At 39.9% G+C, this 20,754-nt stretch overlaps 4 non-coding genes across 4 annotated transcripts; 3 read left to right on the top strand and 1 right to left on the bottom strand.

The window, feature by feature from the left end:
• Positions 1-173: 173 nt before the first annotated feature.
• On the top strand, positions 174-284 carry trnal-caa (transfer RNA leucine (anticodon CAA)). Its single transcript has 2 exons — positions 174-211; positions 239-284. It is a non-coding gene; the product is annotated as a tRNA-Leu (tRNA).
• Positions 285-522: 238 nt separating this feature from the next.
• trnal-caa (transfer RNA leucine (anticodon CAA)) lies at positions 523-633 on the top strand. Its single transcript has 2 exons — positions 523-560; positions 588-633. It is a non-coding gene; the product is annotated as a tRNA-Leu (tRNA).
• A 179-nt stretch (positions 634-812) lies between these two features.
• Positions 813-923, top strand: trnal-caa (transfer RNA leucine (anticodon CAA)). Its single transcript has 2 exons — positions 813-850; positions 878-923. It is a non-coding gene; the product is annotated as a tRNA-Leu (tRNA).
• Positions 924-1,405: 482 nt separating this feature from the next.
• trnaq-cug (transfer RNA glutamine (anticodon CUG)) lies at positions 1,406-1,509 on the bottom strand. Its single transcript has 2 exons — positions 1,472-1,509; positions 1,406-1,443 (listed from the first exon to the last, which is right to left on the bottom strand). It is a non-coding gene; the product is annotated as a tRNA-Gln (tRNA).
• Positions 1,510-20,754: the final 19,245 nt, after the last annotated feature.

Genomic DNA, 20,754 nt, shown 5'->3' with positions numbered 1-20,754 from the left:
TACTGCATTTTGTTGTCCAACTGTTCAATGATGATGACATAATGATCACAGATGATGACTGTGTTTGCGTCCCTGCATGCTTTATGTGTACTGAAACCGTGGTAAATACTACTTAAATATTAACATAGAAGGTTAACATTTTTTTTTATAGCAGTCAACTAACCATACCAGTTGTTAGGATGGCCGAGCGGTCTAAGGCGCCAGACTCAAGGTTTGTCTCCTTCCTGAGTTAAGGGACTTCTGGTTTCCAAATGGAGGTGTGGGTTCAAATCCCACTCCTGACACTACTTTACTGCATTTTGTTGTCCAACTGTTCAATGTAGCATTAGCCTCAGTGCAGATTTTACTAAACTGGTCCTAACAATCAGGAAATATCATCCAGCCATCTTTAGAACCACACAGATGATGACTGTGTTTGCATCCCTGCATGCTTTATGTGCACTGAAACGGTGGTAAATACTTCTTAAATATTAACATAGAAGGTAAAAGAAAATCATAGCAGTCTATCCTATTACATCAGCGGTCAGGATGGCCGAGCGGTCTAAGGCGCCAGACTCAAGGTTTGTCTCCTTCCTGAGTTAAGGGACTTCTGGTCTCCAAATGGAGGCGTGGGTTCAAATCCCACTCCTGACACTACTTTACTGCATTTTGTTGTCCAACTGTTCAATGATGATGACATAATGATCACAGATGATGACTGTGTTTGCGTCCCTGCATGCTTTATGTGTACTGAAACCGTGGTAAATACTACTTAAATATTAACATAGAAGGTTACAAATTTTTTTTATAGCAGTCAACTAACCATACCAGTTGTTAGGATGGCCGAGTGGTCTAAGGCGCCAGACTCAAGGTTTGACTCCTTCCTGAGTTAAGGGACTTCTGGTCTCCAAATGGAGGCGTGGGTTCAAATCCCACTCCTGACAGTACAGTATTTCAATTTTGTTAGTACTTGTACTCTGTATAAATAGGCACATGCCCAAACAATGCAAGAATTCAGAAATTAAAGCACAAAAACAAAAGTGTAAGGATAGAATAAACAGTGATAATATGCTCTAATGTAAGCAGCAAATGTTAGCACGTCAGACATACATGTCTGGGCATGTGGAGAAATTGAAAGCTTTACAGGCCTGCTGTGCCTAGTTACGGTTACTAAGCTATGATTGGACAATCACTGTTTGGGGGCGGGGTTTAGTGAGCTGTCAGTGGTATGATTATCTATGTGTCCTTTTGAATTACAGTAGATGAAGCCAACATGAGATGGTTAGGGATACATTGACATGGTTAGGGATACATTACATTCAAGCAGCTGCACTGGAGCAAAATGATCTTGCTGTATCAGATTCAACTTTATTGTCATCATTTATACCGAGTACAAGTACTCAGAAAATGAGATGCAGTAAAGCTGTGTCAGGAGTGGGATTTGCACCCACACCTCCATTTGGAGACCTGAAGGCCCTTAACTCAGTGTTAGTCAGAGCCTGGCGCCTTAGACCACTCGGCCATCCTGACAACTGTAGACTGCTATGATTATTTTTTTTTTTACCTTCTACCTTAACATTTTAAGACGTGTTCACCAAAGTTTAAGTGCACATAAAGCATGCAGGGATGCAAAGACAATCATCAACTGTGCGGTTCTTAAGATCGCTGGATGATATTTCCTGATTGTCATGACGACCAATGTAGTGTTCTGTGTGTACTGGGACCTTTTTCACAGCAGACATTTTGACTTGTCATAGTAGGAAAAGCACAGCTGAAATTGATAACCTTAACGATGGCTCAATTCCATCAAGTGTTCCCAGTAAGCTATTTCAGTGAGTCAGCAGCACAATACCAGGGCCTCTCCTAAGTGGAATGCAGCCATCAGTAATGGTTTGGAATACACCTGTGCTTTTCCTACTATGACGTGTCAACATGTCTGCCGTGAAAAAGGTCTAAGCTCCTAATTAACCAACTCCTCTTGTCCAATCAGTGGCACCTGGTCCATCTACAAAAGGCCCTTCCTCCCTCGCGCTCACTCTCACATCCAGCAGACTGCCGGAGCTGAGTCTCTCAACAGCACTTTGGTCACTCATTGTTCTCGTTCATTTATTAATAAGCTTAGAACATTTTTTATGCATCTTAATTTCATCCTTCCTGTAGCGTCCCTTGAGCCAGGGTCCTAACACTCATTGGAAAGACAAAAGAATATGCCTGAACATAGAAACATGAAAAGCTGCCACCTAAGGCGTTTTCACACCGACAGCCTTTAGTTCGGTTGACCAAGGGCAAATCGCTCCAAGATTACAAACTCGCCTCTCGGACCAAAGCAAACAAACTACAGGTGTGAAAACGCCCTCAGTTGCAGCACCAAAATGCCCCATTATCACCCTTTGATGAGTCTTTACAATACACCCATGCCTGTGTCGGGGGGGATTCTCACTGCGCTGGCACTGCTAGAATTTGTGACATGAGTTGTCTCATGTTCTTAATCACAGTACAAAAAAACTCAGTAAATCATCTCACATGAGAGCAGGCGTCCTTCAGCTGATAATGATTAAATACTGTGAGACGTCAGGTTTAGTTCCAGGGACGAAAGAGACTCGAGAGCATTTAAGTTCACCAGAAAAAGTGTCTGTCTGTCTGTCACTCATTACTACAGTTGCACTAATTCCATGATAGCTGCTGATCCAGCAGCTACATACTGTACCTGAGACTGAGGATTTTTTGCAGGCTCAGATACTGAACTGCATGTCCAAAGCGTGCGAATCCTGGCTCACAAAGCCGAGTGACCCAGTTAGCCGAAATAGAAAATGCCATTCACTTGATGTGAGGTGAGAAACTTAAAGCTGGTGATGACATGGTGGAACCTCACAATGCAACCCTCTCTCCTAAGTTTAGTTTCCTTTTAGTTTTTTTTTAGTTTCTTTAGTGTAAGTACATACACTAGATTTAAAACCAAAAAAAGGAATTTCAGTGCAGGAATGGAAAGAAGTCTATAAGGCTTATTCAGAGTCCTCCTTTAATACAAATATAAAGTAATTACTCTACAAAGAAATACAACAAGCAAACAGCAAAATGTATAACACTTATATAAATATATACATATCAAACAATAAAGCAAGCAAAAAGACAAGGCAAACAGAAAAACAAACCATAGTTAGTCAATAATTAAACCAAAAGAAATATCCTGCCATAAGGTTTAAGATGAGATGAGAAACATCTTTAACTGTGACCTAAAGGCTGGCAAGGAATTTCATGGCTTTAGTGACCCATTCAATGAATTTGATAGTAGTGGACCTCAATATCGGATAAAAAAAATAAAAATGGAATGATGTGCGACATGTACGAATGTGAGTGAATATCTGAATCAGCGGCCGGCAGGAGAAACACTACTGCACATATTCAGTGGGTCGCATATCGCTGCAGTAAAAACTTTTTTTGGTGTATGCGCCAGGCGAGTAATACCATTGAACTGAATAGGCGCCATTTTGGGATCCGGGATGCAGTTAATAAAATACATCCATGGTTGAACCTTATAGCCAAATACCAAAGGAATTGATTTGAATGTGAAAAAAGTGTTTCTCAGTGAGAAGTTTTATTTTTTTTTGCATTGCAGAGCTAAAGCACAGCAGAAATGTGGACTTGCCATAGAAGGAACAGCACAGGTGTTACTAATCACACTAACGAATGCTCTGAGAGAGTGGCAGTGAGCCAGCATGCACTGTACCTCTGGACCCTTAAATCGAAGCAGCTAAATGGAATCCAGCCATCGTTGGTTTCATTTTTTACACCTGTGCTTTTCCTACTATGTCGTGTCAAAATGTCTAATGTGAAAAAAAAGTCTTGGTGTTAATTAAGGGGCAGCAAAATCCCATGTGTATCTAATAACGTTAACGATCATAGCATGTCAACATGCACACAATATTCAGTTTTTTGCCCTTATTTTTCTGAAAAGAAGACAATATACAGACTAAGCTGCTTATTGCTGTTTTCATTCCTTCAACCACCTTCTTGAAAACGTCAGCTTTGCGATGTTTGCACATAAGCAGAAATCTGTTGATATCCAAGTCTTTTCATAATCTTTAAACATCTGTGTGTTTCTCCTTGTTTTCTTTTGGGAATGCATCTCTACCGCAGCCCTGCAAACTGTTGGTTTGTACACTATAAAACAACCATAACAACGCACAGAGCTGACCCTAAGCCGTAAACAGGTCGTAAACTGTGGTAAAAACCCAGATTGAGACGCATATTCCAAATGCGCTGTATACATGTCCAAAGAATGCTCTAAAACACGATTAATACCGGCATAACCCATGTCTTATTTGGAAAATGTTATATTCGTAAAAAGGCCTTAATCGGAATATCCAAACGGATGGTATGCTGTTTACATGACCTGTATCAAATTCTGAATATTGTCATATTCAGAATAATAGTGGAATATTAGTTTGCATGTAGTCTGTATCCACGACGTTCCACTTTCGCGATTGCTCCGGCGCCATTGAAAATTCCGCCAGATGTCAATCTTTTCGGCCGGATATCCGTTACCTTCCTCTTTCTTTGTGTTGTAATTTTAAACTCCGGTGGATTTCTGAGGACTATGGTTAACTGCTCCTCAGATCTCTGCAGGGTAAATCCAGACAGCTAGCTAGACTATCTGTCCAATCTGAGTTTTCTCTCGGACGACTAAAACAACTTTTGAACGTACACGTTCCACCAAAACAAGTTCCTTCCCGAGGCTAATTTTGGAGAAGCACCGTTGCTCCGTCCGGGGCTTAGTGCCGTCCAAGACGATTGTGATTGGTTTAAAGAAATGCCAATAAACCAGAGCACGTTTTTCTCCCATCCCGGAATTCTGTATGGACTAGCCAGACCTTCCTCCGCAGCGCTGTGGAGGAATGCGAGTCTAGTGTGCATGTAAACATATTGAATGGAGCCATGTGTTTTACTGTTTGTGTTCATTCTGAAATGACCTAAAGACAGTAAGATATTAACCTGAGAAGTCCTCACGTGCATGAACGTGAACTTCTTCCAGAGTCAGTCGCTCCACTTTAGCCCTTTACCCTCTAAAGATAATGGTTAGTAAACACACATGAGCTCTTTACTGAAATTACATTTCACCTACATGAGAAAAGAAGCAATCAATGTGCTTCCAGCCTTGCGATGGTGAAATACATTAGAGCCACAAAGATAAGTCGATTAGTTGTCAACTATTAAAATAATTGTCAACTATTTTGATTAAAAAAAAATTGAGTTGGTACAACACATTGTTTTCAAAATAAATTAAAGGCAAGTATTTAGTTATATACTCACTTTCTTCTGTGCCTTCTGCTCATGTCTTTTTATATGGTTTACACAGTCTTTCAATTACATTTACTTAATTCTATTTGGTAATTCTACTAAATCAATTCTTTCGAAACATAATTGAAAATATAACTTAAATGTACTCATTATTAATGGTTTGTTTTACTTGATTTCTAAGCTTTGTAATCTACTCAGTATTTTTGAGTGTAAAAATGATTAAACTGGTAAAGCTGCAAATATTAATGGATTAGTTTTTAACTTTTTATTGAATCGCCTACAACTATGTTGATAAACGATTCATCCAACCTGATCTCACAGAATTCCGTGAAATGAACACGGGCCCTTAACTCAAAATCTGTGACAGTTTCACGGAATCGCCGAAAATTCCGTGACGGGTCTACGCACGGATTCCCTAATCACAGCACGTTTCTTTCTGCCAGTCGGGCTGCGGCAGAGAAGCTGTATAGCTTTGCTATTATTGGTATTTTTAGCCCAATAACAGCTGTTTTAATCAACATTTATTCACCAGATCGTATCATGGTTTATATGTATTTCTTTTAATGTTATTATTTCGGTCTATTTCGGCCAGGGAAGCTGGATTGCTTTGTTGTTTATTTATATTTTTAAAACTATAACGCTACATCTACCAACATATATTTAGATGTTATCATAGTATACATTTCTTTATTTTAAGAATATTATTTCGGTCTTATTACCGGTGAAATATTACAGTATGCTGTAATACAGAACATTACGATATGATCCGAGCTACTGACACGCATTCAAAGCCGATATCCCACAATGCAATGCAGGCATTCATTCACAGAATCAGACAGTGATCAGCGGGTTTTTTAACGCCAGTATCGCTTCAATGTACATATATATACAATCAGTGGTTTAGTCACCAGCAACAACACGTTGCTCAGCTTTGTTCCAGTAAGTTATGCATCGTAATAACGTTTAAAAAAATCCGCGCAATACTCCGGAAGTGACGTGGTACGTGCCGCTCGGCGGATAAGATAAAAAATACATAATATTTGTAATATTCATGTTTTTATCTAACGTATGTGAGGATGTAAACAATGAAGATATTAATAAAAATAATAATACAGTTTCATGTATTTCTCATGTATTGTGACAACAAATCAAATCAGCTGAAGACTCCGGAAGTGACGTAGTAATTACCGCACGGCGTCTGTGAAAGCTTGCTGGACGTTGTAGCCTACATGAGAATTTGTACAATTAATATACCAATAATTAAAAAATAGTGTTTTATGCTTATGTTTGACTTATTAGCATTTGTTTTGACTTGTTCTGTTGTTAAAAAATTAACTACTTACAAAGAGAAGCATTTTTTATTTTATTTTCCATGCATCGTTATTTAAAAACGCAATTTTCTAATTTTGTGGTTGATGAATGTTGTGAACGAAGACTAAAGGAGAAAAAAACATGAGCATATGTATGTGTGGGACTTACTTTGATTTAACATCACACTGCATTATTAGTTGTTTTAAATAAATGACTTTTTTTTTTTTAGTTCAATTTTTTATTAGCACCATTTATCATTCAGACATACAGAACAGATTCCACAATATGAACCTGGTAATATTGGATGGTGCACAGAACAGAGGAACACAAAATGAGCAAATAACTGACTTTTTGAAATATCAATTTATGGTAGGCCTAACATTAATTATTAGATTCAGAAGATGATCCTCATATCAATCACCGTGGTTACAGCTTGTAGCCATATAGCCTTCAAAATTAAGAAGGGATGAGTTTTAGGAAGCATTTCAGGAAATTAAAAGGATAAGCAGATTGTTGCTGAGGTTTTTGTTTACAGAGATGTAGCTTTGTGTACATATACAACATGTGTTTTGGCATTTTTTTCACAAACTGAGCAGTTGGTTGTGACGTGGGTCAGAGGGTATCAGGGGTCATAAATGATGAACCAATAATCGGCTCAAATCCTACAGGCACCTTGGTGTTCATGTGGATAACGCCTTTGGCTGGAAGGCCCGTATTCAAAGTGTGTGTTATCATTTAGAGCAGACACTCACGGTGAATCAGAGGGTTTATGTTCTACAAGGCTGCATTACAGAGCATATTCATATGTCAGAAAGCATGACAATATCTAAAAACATCTAATTTAAAGTTTGGTTGTCAGGTGACTGTCATGAAGGTTGTGGAGAGGAATAGAAACCAGTCTCTCTAGGCAAGCACAGAGAATATGGTCTGATCTTTATTCTCCATGCCAAGTAGCTCTTATCCTCTGCTGGCACCCCAATGTAAACTAAATATTTCTAAAGTATAGGCCTTATTTGGACCTACCTCAATTAAAATTTTAAATAATGTTGCTTAAGGCTGGTTGTGGAATAGCTTCATGATATAATGCATATGGTTGTGTGTAGGTCTTGTCACTGTTTGTGAAAGATGAGCAATAGATTGTGGCTGATAATGTGCTTCAGTCTGGCTGCATATCACTTTGTTTTTTATTGTAATTATATGTCAGCTGTATGATAAAACAATATGTCAAGTGTTATGTGTGAAGCATTTGAACTCAAGGCAGATATCCCTCTGGGGACAAAGTATCACCTGCAAAGTGGTCTCCATAATATAGTAAAAATTAAAACGTTGTTGTTGGACTATAGCAAAGACATCGTTGGAAACTTCTCGACCTGGACAGTAACATACAGTCAGGTCCATAAATATTGGGACATCGACACAATTCTAATCTTTTTGGCTCTATACACCACCACAATGGAGTTGAAATGAAACGAACAATATATGCTTTAACTGCAGACTTTCAGCTTTAATTTGAGGGTATTTACATCCAAATCAGGTGAACGGTGTAGGAATTACAACAGTTTGTATATGTGCCACCCACTTTTTAAGGGACCAAAAGTAATGGGACAGATTAACAATCAAATCAAACTTTCACTTTAATACTTGGTTGCAAATCCTTTGAAATCAATTACAGCCTGAAGTCTGGAACGCATAGACATCACCAGACGCTGGGTTTCATCCCTGGTGATGCTCTGCCAGGCCTCTACTGCAACTGTCTTCAGTTCCTGCTTGTTCTTGGGGCATTTTCCCTTCAGTTTTGTCTTCAGCAAGTGAAATGCATGCTCAATCGGATTCAGGTCAGGTGATTGACTTGGCCATTGCATAACATTCCACTTCTTTCCCTTAAAAAACTCTTTGGTTGCTTTCGCAGTATGCTTCGGGTCATTGTCCATCTGCACTGTGAAGCGTGTCAATGAGTTCTGAAGCATTTGGCTGAATATGAGCAGATAATATTGCCCGAAACACTTCAGAATTCATCCTGCTGCTTTTTGTCAGCAGTCACATCATCAATAAATACAAGAGAACCAGTTCCATTGGAAGCCATACATGCCCACGCTCATGACACTACCACCACCATACTTCACTGATGAGGTGGTATGCTTTGGATCATGAGCAGTTCCTTTCCTTCTCCATACTCTTCTCTTCCCATCACTCTGGTACAAGTTGATATTTGTCTCATCTGTCCATAGGATGTTGTTCCAGAAATGTGAAGGCTTTTTTAGATGTTGTTTGGCAAACTCTAATCTGGCCTTCCTGTTTTTGAGGCTCACCAATGGTTTACATCTTGTAGTGAACCCTCTGTATTCACTCTGGTGAAGTCTTCTCTTGATTGTTGACTTTGACACACATACACCTACCTCCTGGAGAGTGTTCTTGATCTGGCCAACTGTTGTGAAGGGTGTTTTCTTCACCAGGGAAAGTATTCTTCGGTCATCCACCACAGTTGTTTTCCGTGGTCTTCCGGGTCTTTTGGTGTTGCTGAGCTCACCGGTGCGTTCTTTAAGAATGTTTTCTTAAATTTGTTTTCTTGATTTGGCCACACCTAATGTTTTTGCTATCTCTCTGAGGGGTTTGTTTAGATTTTTCAGCCTAATGATGGCTTGCTTCACTGATAGTGACAGCTCTTTGGATCTCATTGAGAGTTGACAGCAACAGATTCCAAATGCAAATAGCACACTTGAAATGATCTCTGGACCTTTTATCTGCTCCTTGTAAATGGGATAATGAGGGAATAACACACACCTGGCCATGGAACAGCTGAGCAGCCAATTGTCCCATTACTTTTGGTCCCTTAAAAAGTGGGAGGCACATATACAAACTGTTGTAATTCCTATACCGTTCACCTGATTTGGATGTAAATACCCTCAAATTAAAGCTGAAAGTCTGCAGTTAAAGCACATCTTGTTCGTTTCATTTCAACTCCATTGTGGTGGTGTATAGAGCCAAAAAGATTAGAATTGTTGATGTCCCAATATTTATGGACCTGACTGTATGTCAGTCTGAAGTAAGGCTGAGCAATTTTATCGATTCTGCGATATAAATCGATATTTTTTTTCCCCAAGAAAGTATTGATTTTTAAGCCGCGAGTATCGATACATAAGTCCCATTCAAATCCCCCGTGTTTACCCCCGTTTCTCCCTATTTCTCACTTAAAATGTTTTCAGAAACACGTTTCGGTGAACTATTTTAGTACAATATGAGATCGTATTCTGAACAAGCCGCCATGACAGTCTGGCTGTGAATTTCCGGAGAAAAAAGAACCACGTGATGCGTTTGTCCAATCAGCTGCGGGTTTTCATTTTCTGGGAAACAAGCAGACTGTTAATGGAAACAATACAGAGCAGCGCCGCCTGCTGCTATGGAGACGTATTACGTTTCGCGCAGGCGCAGAGCGTATGCTCAAGTCGGCGTTTCGTCGGTGTGTTCTGAGGAGAAGCCATGGTACTAAGTTTACTTACCTGGTGGCTAGACTGGCTACCTCATATGTTCAGTGTCAAGCTAAAAAAGCTGTCAAAGAAACTGTTCAGGCCACTTGCTGCACTTTTTAACTCTCCATTGTTAATTACAATACTGCACTTTATTTACTTTTCAAAGGCTTGTAAGCTTTCAATAAATGGAATTAATTTTCACAACACAGCTTTGATTAATTTTGTCCAGCTGTTATTGTCCTGAATTCAATAACAAACTCAGCTACGCTGCGGGGTCCCTGGCGGAGTGAACACAGTCTTTTAGACGCGTCCTTACCTCGGACGGGGTGGTCAAAAAGCTTCCTCATCTCAGCCGTGAATCTCTGGTACGAAAACATGCAGGGATCTTGTCCCTCCCAAACGGCAGAAGCCCACTCCAGAGCCTTCCCACGCAGCAATTCAAGCACAAAGGCTAGCTTAGCCTTGTCTGTGGCGTAGGAATTGGGCTGCAAGTCAAAAACCAGTCCACGCTGCATGAGGAATGAACAACATTTTCCCAAATCTCCTTCGTACTTATCGGGCGTTGGTATTTTGGGCTCACAGAACAAAACAGCTCCAGGAATAGCAGGCGTGGATAGAGAAACAGGTGGTGGATTATCTGCAGAAACCCCGAGCTGAGCCTTCATTTCCATCAGAGAGGCAGACAGGTTACTCACAGATGACTCCATATCCTTAAGCACTATGCTGTGCTGCCCCAACATCCTTTCCTGTTGGGTAATGGCATGGCGAACAGAGTCCAGGTCCGCTGGGTTCATCTTGGCCGGATCGTTCGGTCACGCTAAACTAGGACAGGAACCCAAAAGCAGACTAGGACAAGGTAAGTAGAGTGGAAAAAGGTAAGTATTTATTTGGTTTTGGTACGTGGAAGCAGGGGAATCCAGCTGGTGAGGCAGTGGGTGGAATTGAGTCGGCTGACGGATTAGTGCAGACTCAGTAATAAAGGTGATGCAGACGACCAGACGGTGATGGAGAGAATCTTCCAGGTCCCAAAACTGAAGACAGAGGAACAAGCAGATTAGCAACGGTAAAACGTCACAAAAGAGCAGAACAAACTTCTCAAACTTACTAACTGGCAATCTAGCAAACATACTGGTGAGGATAACGATCCGGCAGGGAATGGATGTCAGTTCACGGCTTAAATGGTGGAGAGGTGATGATCAGGACCAGGTGTGCAGATTGCAGATGAGATACAGGTGAGTGTGATTGCAGATTCTCCCGCCTTGCTTCGTCGCCAGGCAACTAGACAGGATGCGTTCAGGAACTCAGAAAAACACAGACTCACAGGTGAAAACAGAAACTGAGGCAGAAAGTGAACCTAGGAAGCAGGATTCCTGACACATTTTTAGGTTCATAATTGCATTTAGAGGTTGTACCAGAATAGGTTTACATGGTTTAATTTTCAAAAAACACCATATTTTTTGTTGTGCTGCACATTGCTGCAGCTCCTCTTTTCACCCTGTGTGTTGAGCTCTCTGTTTTAGCTACAGAGTGAGAGAGACATCTCACTTCTGTTCCATCTTTGTTGGGAGTTGGAGGTAAGTACTGCTAGCTTGTCAGTTGCAGAGTATGAGGGCGTGCTACGCTAGCAGCTAGGTGAGCATTATAACGTGTGTTACAAAGTGATGCACGTTTGTCTCTGAAGTAAAGGCTGGACTACAATAGAGCTGTTTGGAGCAGTTTGTGAACATTGTTTTCTGTTGGCGATGGTAAGTCCCTTTGGGGTGGACTTTGGGCTTTTTCACTTTGTAAACCTATAACGTGAACAAAAAAGATATATAACAATAAAGGAAAGGGAAAAAGCCAAAAAGCATAATATGAGCACTTTACATTTGACTCGGTGAAACCTGTAGAAACCCTGGGTAGAATGTGTACCCCATGTACTGAGGCTCAGTACTTACCGCAGCGGCCCAGGGTTCGATTCCGACCTGCGGCCCTTTGCTGCCCTTTGTCGTTCCCAACTTTCTTCCCTCCCCTTACCTGTCTTCAGCTGTCCAAAAGCATAACTCTGCCCAGTAGCTGCTGGTGTGTCCCCAGATTAAATTTGGTCACTGACATGCGTCTGACCCCACATCAGCCGTCCTGTCCACTCTGATCAAACACTGTTGAACTTGATGGTTTGGACTTGAGCATAACAGTGACAAATAGAGCTTACATAAACTCCAGACTGGAACACAGCCTGTTACTGTGGGGAAACTCCCATTGAGCAAACCAGTCAAACAAAAGCTCTCGTTATGTAACCGGGTCAGGAATGACACAAATGTGCTGAGCAAATGTCCACTCTTGTTTGAACGATCTCTGGGAGAACTCTGACTAAACTGAAATGTAGGAAAATTGAAGCTCTCAGCGTGGCAGTGCCTTGCTCATGGTCAGAGAGAAACGCATGGTGCAATCCCCCGCTGTTTCCTCGATAATAAACCGCGGTGGAAGAAGTATTCAGATCCTTTACTTGAGTAAAAGTACTAATACCACACTGTAAAAAAACACTCTGTCACAAGTAAAAGCCCAGCATTGAAAATGATACTTAAAGGGGAACTGTGCAGTTTTTTTTAGCTTAACTTACCTTAACTGAACAGCTTCGGAGTCATTGGAATGGTTATATTACTTTTCTCGAGTTGAATGGTGGTCGTCTCGCTTCCCTCTAGCACCTGTGAGCGGAAAAACCACCCTTGCAACTTTCGGCCAGCGAGCCGTCAGCCTCAGCGTCATGAAGGATTGCGTGATATCAGGTCTCGCGATGTAACTAATTGCTTCACAACACTGGACACATACGCCCATTCAGGAACCGGCTAACAAGGTAGCGATGGAGTTTTTCACACTATCGTCATGGCTGAGCCGGCAAAAAAGAAGCAGAAAGCTAGGAAAGCATTGTCGGAGGGACAGAGAAAGAGGAAACGGCAGACTGACCGAGCGACGAGTCAGACACAAGTAAACATAGGAGCTGCCAAATATCTATTCTGAAACTGTAGGCGGAGCTCTATAGAGAAACCTACCTGACAAAAAGCGAAAGAAACAGCGAAGAAATGGCCAAAACTGCATAGCGCCCCTTTCAAGTAACAGTATGTAAGTATCATCAAGGAAATGTACTTAAAGTATTGAAAATAAAAGTACTCAATGCTGAAAAATCCTCACAGTTTAGAAACTGGAAACAAATAAAAATGCTAAATGTGTCCCAAAAAGCATTAAAAGCGTCAAAGAAAGTGTAAAAAAAAAACAAATTCTGTGTTTAATGGTCTAATCATTTCAGCTGGACTTGTAGGAAGGTTGTATTGATGGGTTAGTTTAATTTATAGTAAAACAACTTATTTGATAAACTACATGTGTTTTATATGCACAAATCCTAACCTGTAGAGTAACTAGTAACTAAAGCTGTCAGGTGAATGTAGTGGAGTAAAAAGCACAATATTTCTCTCTGAAATGTAGCGGAGTAGAAGCAGAAAGTGGCTTTGTACTAAGCACAGTACTTTAGTAAATGTACTTAGTTACATTCCACCACTGATAACAACCCCATCTGTGTTTGTGCTGTGGTTGAAAATCTGACGGACAAACAGCCCTGGAGGGTGAACACTCAGATCCAGTGTACATGTATGTGTTTTGGTTAAATCCAACATCTGTCTGCTTGACCTAGTGTTGTTAAAAAAAATAAAAAATGCTCATCTGTTGAAGAGAGAGAGAGAGCACAGGCCCCTTAACCTCTTACAAGTGGATGTTTATCCAGATGGGTGTTATTTTGACCATGAGAGCAAAGACTAAGTCTAAGAATAGCCTCAAGTCTCCAACACTAATAACTGAACTGGAAAGGGTGAAGCCTTTCAATAAGAACGTTAATAAAACCAACATGTCGCAACAACAAAAGTCAATTTATAAGAGTGGACATGGAGTCAAAAGAGTCACCGATTTCCCAGCATGCATTGCTGACTCCTTAACGGTGATCTAGAGGAGACTGTGCTGCTCATAAATAATGTCATTAATCATGAATAGCTAATAAGAGCTTCCACTGTATGTTAGTCTGTTGAACAGTAAGCTGCCTTTCTTTCAACTTTTATCTAACCACAGTGGGTTTGTCGAGCATTAAATACTCCTTTCCGATAACACCACCCCTCACACAGGTACAATCATTACGTTTCTCAGTACATACACAGTTCTGGCTAATGATTCCAGCCACCCAAAACTCAGTTGACTGAATATACCCTCAAAGTGGTAAAAATTTGCGTTGTGAAAGAAATGTGATGCCACCACCGGTTCAAGTCCCCATAGAATGGTCGCTGGAGAGGTGCCAGTTTGCTCCTGGGCACTCCACGAGGTGCCCTTGAGCAAGGCACCGAACCCTCAACTGCATCGGGGACGATTGTGATTGGTTTAAAGAAATACAAAACACCCAGAGCGTTCCCCCCTCACCCTATCCCAGAATGATACGGCAGTGCAGTCAGGCCATACATCAGCGCTGTGGAGAAAGTAATATGCAAGACTAATGGAAGAGTACCCTGAGTTACGACGAGCATCAAACCTATCGGCTCAAACTTGTGGGTCAGCTGAGAGTCTGACCTTCATTACAAGCTTGCATTTACTCCTGCACTGTTTCATCAATGCCCTTGCACTGCTAACACCCAAAACTGCACAATATATTTATTTATTTATTTTATTCCATAACCTCCCCATAAACCTGTGCAATATACATATCAGAATCAGAATCAGAAATACTTTAATAATACCAGGGGATTAATATATGTATATCACATGTATTTAATATATGTATATCACGTGTGTGTGTGTGTGTGTGTGTGTGTGTGTGTGTGTATATATATATATATATATGTATATATGTATATGTGTATATATGTGTATGTGTATATATGTGTGTATATATATGTGTATGTGTGTATATATATGTGTGTATATATGTATGTGTATGTGTGTATATATATGTGTATATGTGTGTGTATATATATATGTATGTATGAATATGTATATATATATATATATATATATATATATATACATACACACACACATACACATATATATATATGTATATACACACACACATACACATATATATACATACATATATATATATATATGTATATGTATGTGTATATATATAATGTATATGTATGTGTATATATATAATGTATATGTATGTGCATATATATATATATATATATATACGTGTATGTGTATATATATTAGGGCTGTGAGCATTAACGCGTTAATCGCAATGCGATTAAGGGCCGAGCGTAACACGTACATTAATTGCTTGCCACCATTTATTAATTTATTTTCACTTCACTCTTTGTGCCTAACCTGCTACTATTTTGACCCTTTGCCGCACTTTGCCATACTTCCTCGCAACAACACATCCTGCTGCTGCAGGCTGCAGGCATGATGGAGAAAGATAGCAGCAACACAATTCTGAATGGAGCTTTTTATTTTCCAAAACTCCCGGACGGGTCGAAAGCCATATGTACATTATGTAAATTAAAATATCACCGAAGCACGTCAAGCTTGAGCTACCACCTACGAGCTAAGCATAGTAGTACAGTTAACGTGACTCAGGTTGATGCTAGCAGGCTCAGGCAAAGCAGTATTTTGGAGAGTGCTACTTGCCGACCTGTGCATGAAACCAAATCCAAAAAATTATTACCGCTCTTGCAAAATGGGTGGCAACTAACTGCAGACCTGTCAGCATCGTAGAGGACTCGGGTCTTAAAGAAGTGCTACGGTTGGCATGTTCTGACCCGTCTTATACATTGCCGTCGTGGGGGATAATAGTTTCACCATACACAGCCTGTATGACACGGAGAAAGCAGCCAAACTGGAACTGCTGCAAAGTGATGCAAGGTGATCACTGGATGTCAGTCAGTAATCAAAATGATTTAGGAGTTACTGCACACTATATTGACTCTAGATTCAAATGTTTGACTAGATTCACACATTTTTCTTTATTTTACAGTAAATAAATAATAAACAAATACAAGTTCATAAAGTCACTTTCTTTGCATTCATTTGATTCCCAGTCAAGATACACTGGTAAGAATTGCTTTCCATTGTTATTATGTACTTAAAAACTGTTCTGAAATGCAAAATAATAGAATAATGTGATAAAACATGCGATTAATCGCGATTAACTATAGAAATTCAGCAATTAAACGTGATTAAAAAAAACTTAATCGTTTGACAGCCCTAATATATATATATATTTATAAATATATATATATATATATATATATATATATATATTTATAAATATATATATATATATATATTATGTCTATATAGAATAGAATGTCTATTTATACTCTCTGTACATAACCCTTTATACTCCTTATCTGTCACTGTAGACATGTAATCTGGAAAACTATACACTGTTGTACATAATTAATCTCTGTCGTCTACATAACTGCACAGAATACTGTACTCAACCTGCGCTTTGGTATTTAATGCTTCTTTTGCACTTCTGGTTGGATGTCAACTGCATTTCATTGGCTCTGTACCTGTACTCTGCTAAATGACAATAAAGTTGAATCTAAAAAAAACAGTTGCTTCTTATGTCTGTTTCATGTCAGTAACTTTGCTCTGAAATGTTTCAAACTGATTCTGACTCAAAACAAGCAGAGTCACCATTTTACAAAGATACCATCTTGCTCTTCCAATACATACTCTACTTAACTTACGGAATAAGCTGAGATTCATATAAGTTGCTCGAAGTTCCAAACTTTTATTTACTAGCAGGTGGGTCCGCAGTTTGTCAGCTCATTACTGTATGACCCTGATACCCTGTTTAACTTTTCTGTTTCTTACCAATCTGCCCCGTCCAAACTCTTTGATTGTGATCATCAAAGGAAGGAAAACAAGGAATTTTATGAAAATAAAGAAGAAGAAAAAAAGGATTTTCTATAGCTTTTAATTGAAATCCTTGTGTTAGCATTCCCTTTTTTTGTTTGCCCCGGCAGCAGCCTTACTTCCAGGAGTTGACATAAGGAGTCAAAAATAATATTGCAACTTATTTCACATGAGCATACATGTGTTGCATCACATGGAACTGAACCTGCAGCTTTGTTATCAGCACTGAGATCTCACTGCAGAAATGTTTTCCCTTTCACACAGTAAAAAACCAGGAGGAGGAAACTGACAGGTCCCTTCTTATCTTAACTCGGGTTCAAGAATGTTTGCAAATACTATACACAGATTATGACATATTTTGCACCAGATACAGCTCAAATGGGGGGGAGTGGTTGCCACAAGAGTGACAGTTTAGAGAATTACAGGAAAAAAGTTTTCTTAATGGATCTGTTAGACAGCTATTTTGTATATATTTGTTTCTGTAGAAGTATTTATATTTTATTTCATATATATGTTTAATATGTTTTGTCTGAGTCACTTCTTTACTTTATTTCCAGAATCAGATTGTAACCAATGTACACAAACGATTGCAGATGTGAAAGTAAATGTTGCTGTTATCTTAACCCCTTTACCTAAAAAAGTGACAATTTAGACTTTAGAGGAAGTTAAAAGTACATTGTGTTTGCATTTCAAGAACTATGTACTGTATTTAATTGTAATTAGTAACTATGGGTGTGGTAAGTGCCATGTACAGTGGGGAGAACAAGTATTTGATACACTGCCGATTTTGCAGGTTTTCCCACTTACAAAGCATGTAGAAGTCTATCATAGGTACTCTTCAGCTGTGAGTGACGGAATCTATAACAAAAATCCAGAAAATCACATTGTATGATTTTTAAGTAATTAATTTGCATTTTATTGCATGACATAAGTATTTGATACATCAGAAAAGCAGAACTTAATATTTGGTACAGAAACCTTTGTTTGCAATTACAGAGACCATACGTTTCCTGTAGTTCTTGACCAGGTTTGCACACACTGCAGCAAGGATTTTGGCCCACTCCTCCATACAGACCTTCTCCAGATCCTTCAGGTTTTGGGGCTGTCGCTGGCAATATGGACTTTCAGCTCCCTCCAAAGATTTTCCATTGGGTTCAGGTCTGGAGACTGGCTAGGCCACTCCAGGACCTTGAGATGCTTCTTACGGAGTCACTCCTTAGTTGCCCTGGTTGTGTGATTCGGGTCGTTGTCATGCTGGAAGACCCAGCCACGACCCATCTTCAATGCTCTTACTGAGGGAAGGAGGTTGTTGGCCAAGATCTCGCGATACATGGCCCCATTCATCCTCCCCTCAATATGGTGCAGTCATCCTGTCCCCTTTGCAGAAAAGCATGCCCAAAAAATGATGTTTCCACCTCCATGCTTCACGGTTGGGATGGTGTTCTTGGGGTTGTACTCATCCTTCTTCTTCCTCCAAACACGGCGAGTGGAGTTGAGACCAAAAAGCTCTAATTTTGTCTCATCAGACCACATGACCTTCTCCCTTTCCTCCTCTGGATCATCCAGATGGTCATTGGCAAACTTCAGACGGGCCTGGACATGTGCTGGCTTGAGCAGGGGGACCTTGCGTGCGCTGCAGGATTTTAATCCATGACGGCGTAGTGTGTTACTAATGGTTTTCTTTGAGACTGTGGTCCCAGCGCTCTTAAGGTCATTGACCAGGTCCTGTCGTGTAGTTCTGGGCTGATCCCTCACCTTCCTCATGATCATTGATGCCCCACAAGGTGAGATCTTGCATGGAGCCCCAGACCGAAGGAGATTGACCGTCATCTTGAACTTCTTCCATTTTCTAATAATTGCGCATACTAATAATTATAATATATAATAATATATTATATAATAATTGAACAGTTGTTGCCTTCTCACCAAGCTGCTTGCCTATTGTCCTGTAGCCCATCCCCGCCTTGTGCAGGTCTACAATTGTATCCTTGATGTCCTTACACAGCTCTCTGGTCTTGGCCATTGTGGATAGGTTGGAGTCTGTTTGAGTGTGTGGACAGGTGTCTTTTATACAGGTAACGAGTTCAAACAGGTGCAGTTAATACAGGTAATGAGTGGAGAACAGGAGGGCTTCTTAAAGAAAAACTAACAGGTCTGTGAGAGCCAGAATTCTTACTGGTTGGTAGGTGATCAAATACTTATGTCATGCAATAAAATGCAAATTAATTATTTAAAAATCATACAATGTGATTTTCTGGATTTTTCTGGATTCTCTCACAGTTGAAGTGTACCTATGATAAAAATTACAGACCTCTACATGCTTTGTAAGTAGGAAAACCTGCAAAATCGGCAGTGTATCAAATACTTGTTCTCCCCACTGTATGTCAAACTCTATACTTATATTAAGTGTTGGTAAATGATGATTTCATTATTAAGGGGTAGGATTAAATAAGTTCATATTTCTTCCTACTCCTTTTCGCGCATGTAAATCAAGGAAATCGCTAATGAAATGAATTACATTATCTATTTCTCTTTTCATCTTTTTTTTCTAGTTTGTTAGATATGTTTTCAACAACTGCTGTTGTCTTTTTATGTTGAATTGTACATGCTTGAAATAAACAAATACAAAATACAAAAAGGTAACACTTGTTGCAGCATTTTAAACTGTCCCTCTCAGTGACTATAGCCATGACAAGCAGTCATATCGTTCCTGTTTGTGAATCCTCTGAGAACTCCTGTGTGCCCCTCATGCCAAGACGACAACACAATAGTTCAAGGCCTATCCATAATTTCCCGATTCTTCCGCTTCTCTGCTTCAGCTATTAATTTCTGTGGCGTGTTGCATAAGGTCTTATGCAATGTGTTTTTCCGACGTCTATTTTTCTGGCCCCTGCTCGCTAATGGGTCTGGGGGCAGGTTTTTTGGGTGGCTGAGGACTGCTGTTGACATTCACATGCACATTCATGAAAGGCTTGTCTCCTGCTGTCAGGGTCCAGCCGAAACAAACCCAAACAGGCCAAACGGTCGGCTGGGTTGGAGGGACCACCGCCACGACGCACACATGTCCCAAAAAGGTTTGGGGAAAACAGGGCTGCACGTGCTGTTTGTCAATTACTGCACAGCTTGGGTTATCCTCAGTAATCCAAAAGATAAATGGAAGGACATACTTGTCTGTATTTGTATTTGTTTGATGCATTCATGAAATCCTTTAATAAAGTTGAATTTATTAGTTGTAACATAAAGTTGTTTAGTCATTTTAAACTCACATTAGTTCATTCAATTTTGGCTATTTGGCAAAACTAGCTAAACACAACAAACCTGTTAGCAAACAGAGCATCATTAGCATTCATTTCAAATATTGTTTCTAGCCACCTAAGTACAATATTCCATCTCTCTTTTAGCCCTGTTTGGCCTCCAACAACTCCTGAGAAAATAGCTGGGTCATTAGCTACTTCTTCTTCAACTAGTTAGCTGAAGTACATTAGTTTAAGGTGACCAGATTTCTGATACAAAATCCGGGGACATTTTCAGCTCAGAAGCGTAAATACCTCCAAAAAAGGTAATGTTTTTATCTTTGTAAAACTTAAAACGGGGACACTGCCCCAGGGGCGTCACTAGAACTAGAGCTGCACCCTAGGGGGATCCATGGGCATACTCCCCTGTAAGAAAATGTTGTCTATTTTAATGTTTAAATGCATCAATCTGGTGCACTTTGAATAGAAATGCAGAGGTTAGACTTCATTATTCTTATCTATGGATGGAAATACTGTATTTGTGCTGTAGCCTTAACTATTTTGCACTTCAGAATTATAACCATGCA

The sequence above is a fragment of the Sander vitreus genome, chromosome 23 (assembly GCF_031162955.1).
Source record: "Sander vitreus isolate 19-12246 chromosome 23, sanVit1, whole genome shotgun sequence".
In the NCBI taxonomy this organism is placed as follows: Eukaryota; Metazoa; Chordata; class Actinopteri; order Perciformes; family Percidae; genus Sander; species Sander vitreus.
The sequence above is the reverse complement of the archived record's forward strand: the minus strand, read 5'-3'. Positions and strand labels throughout refer to the sequence as shown.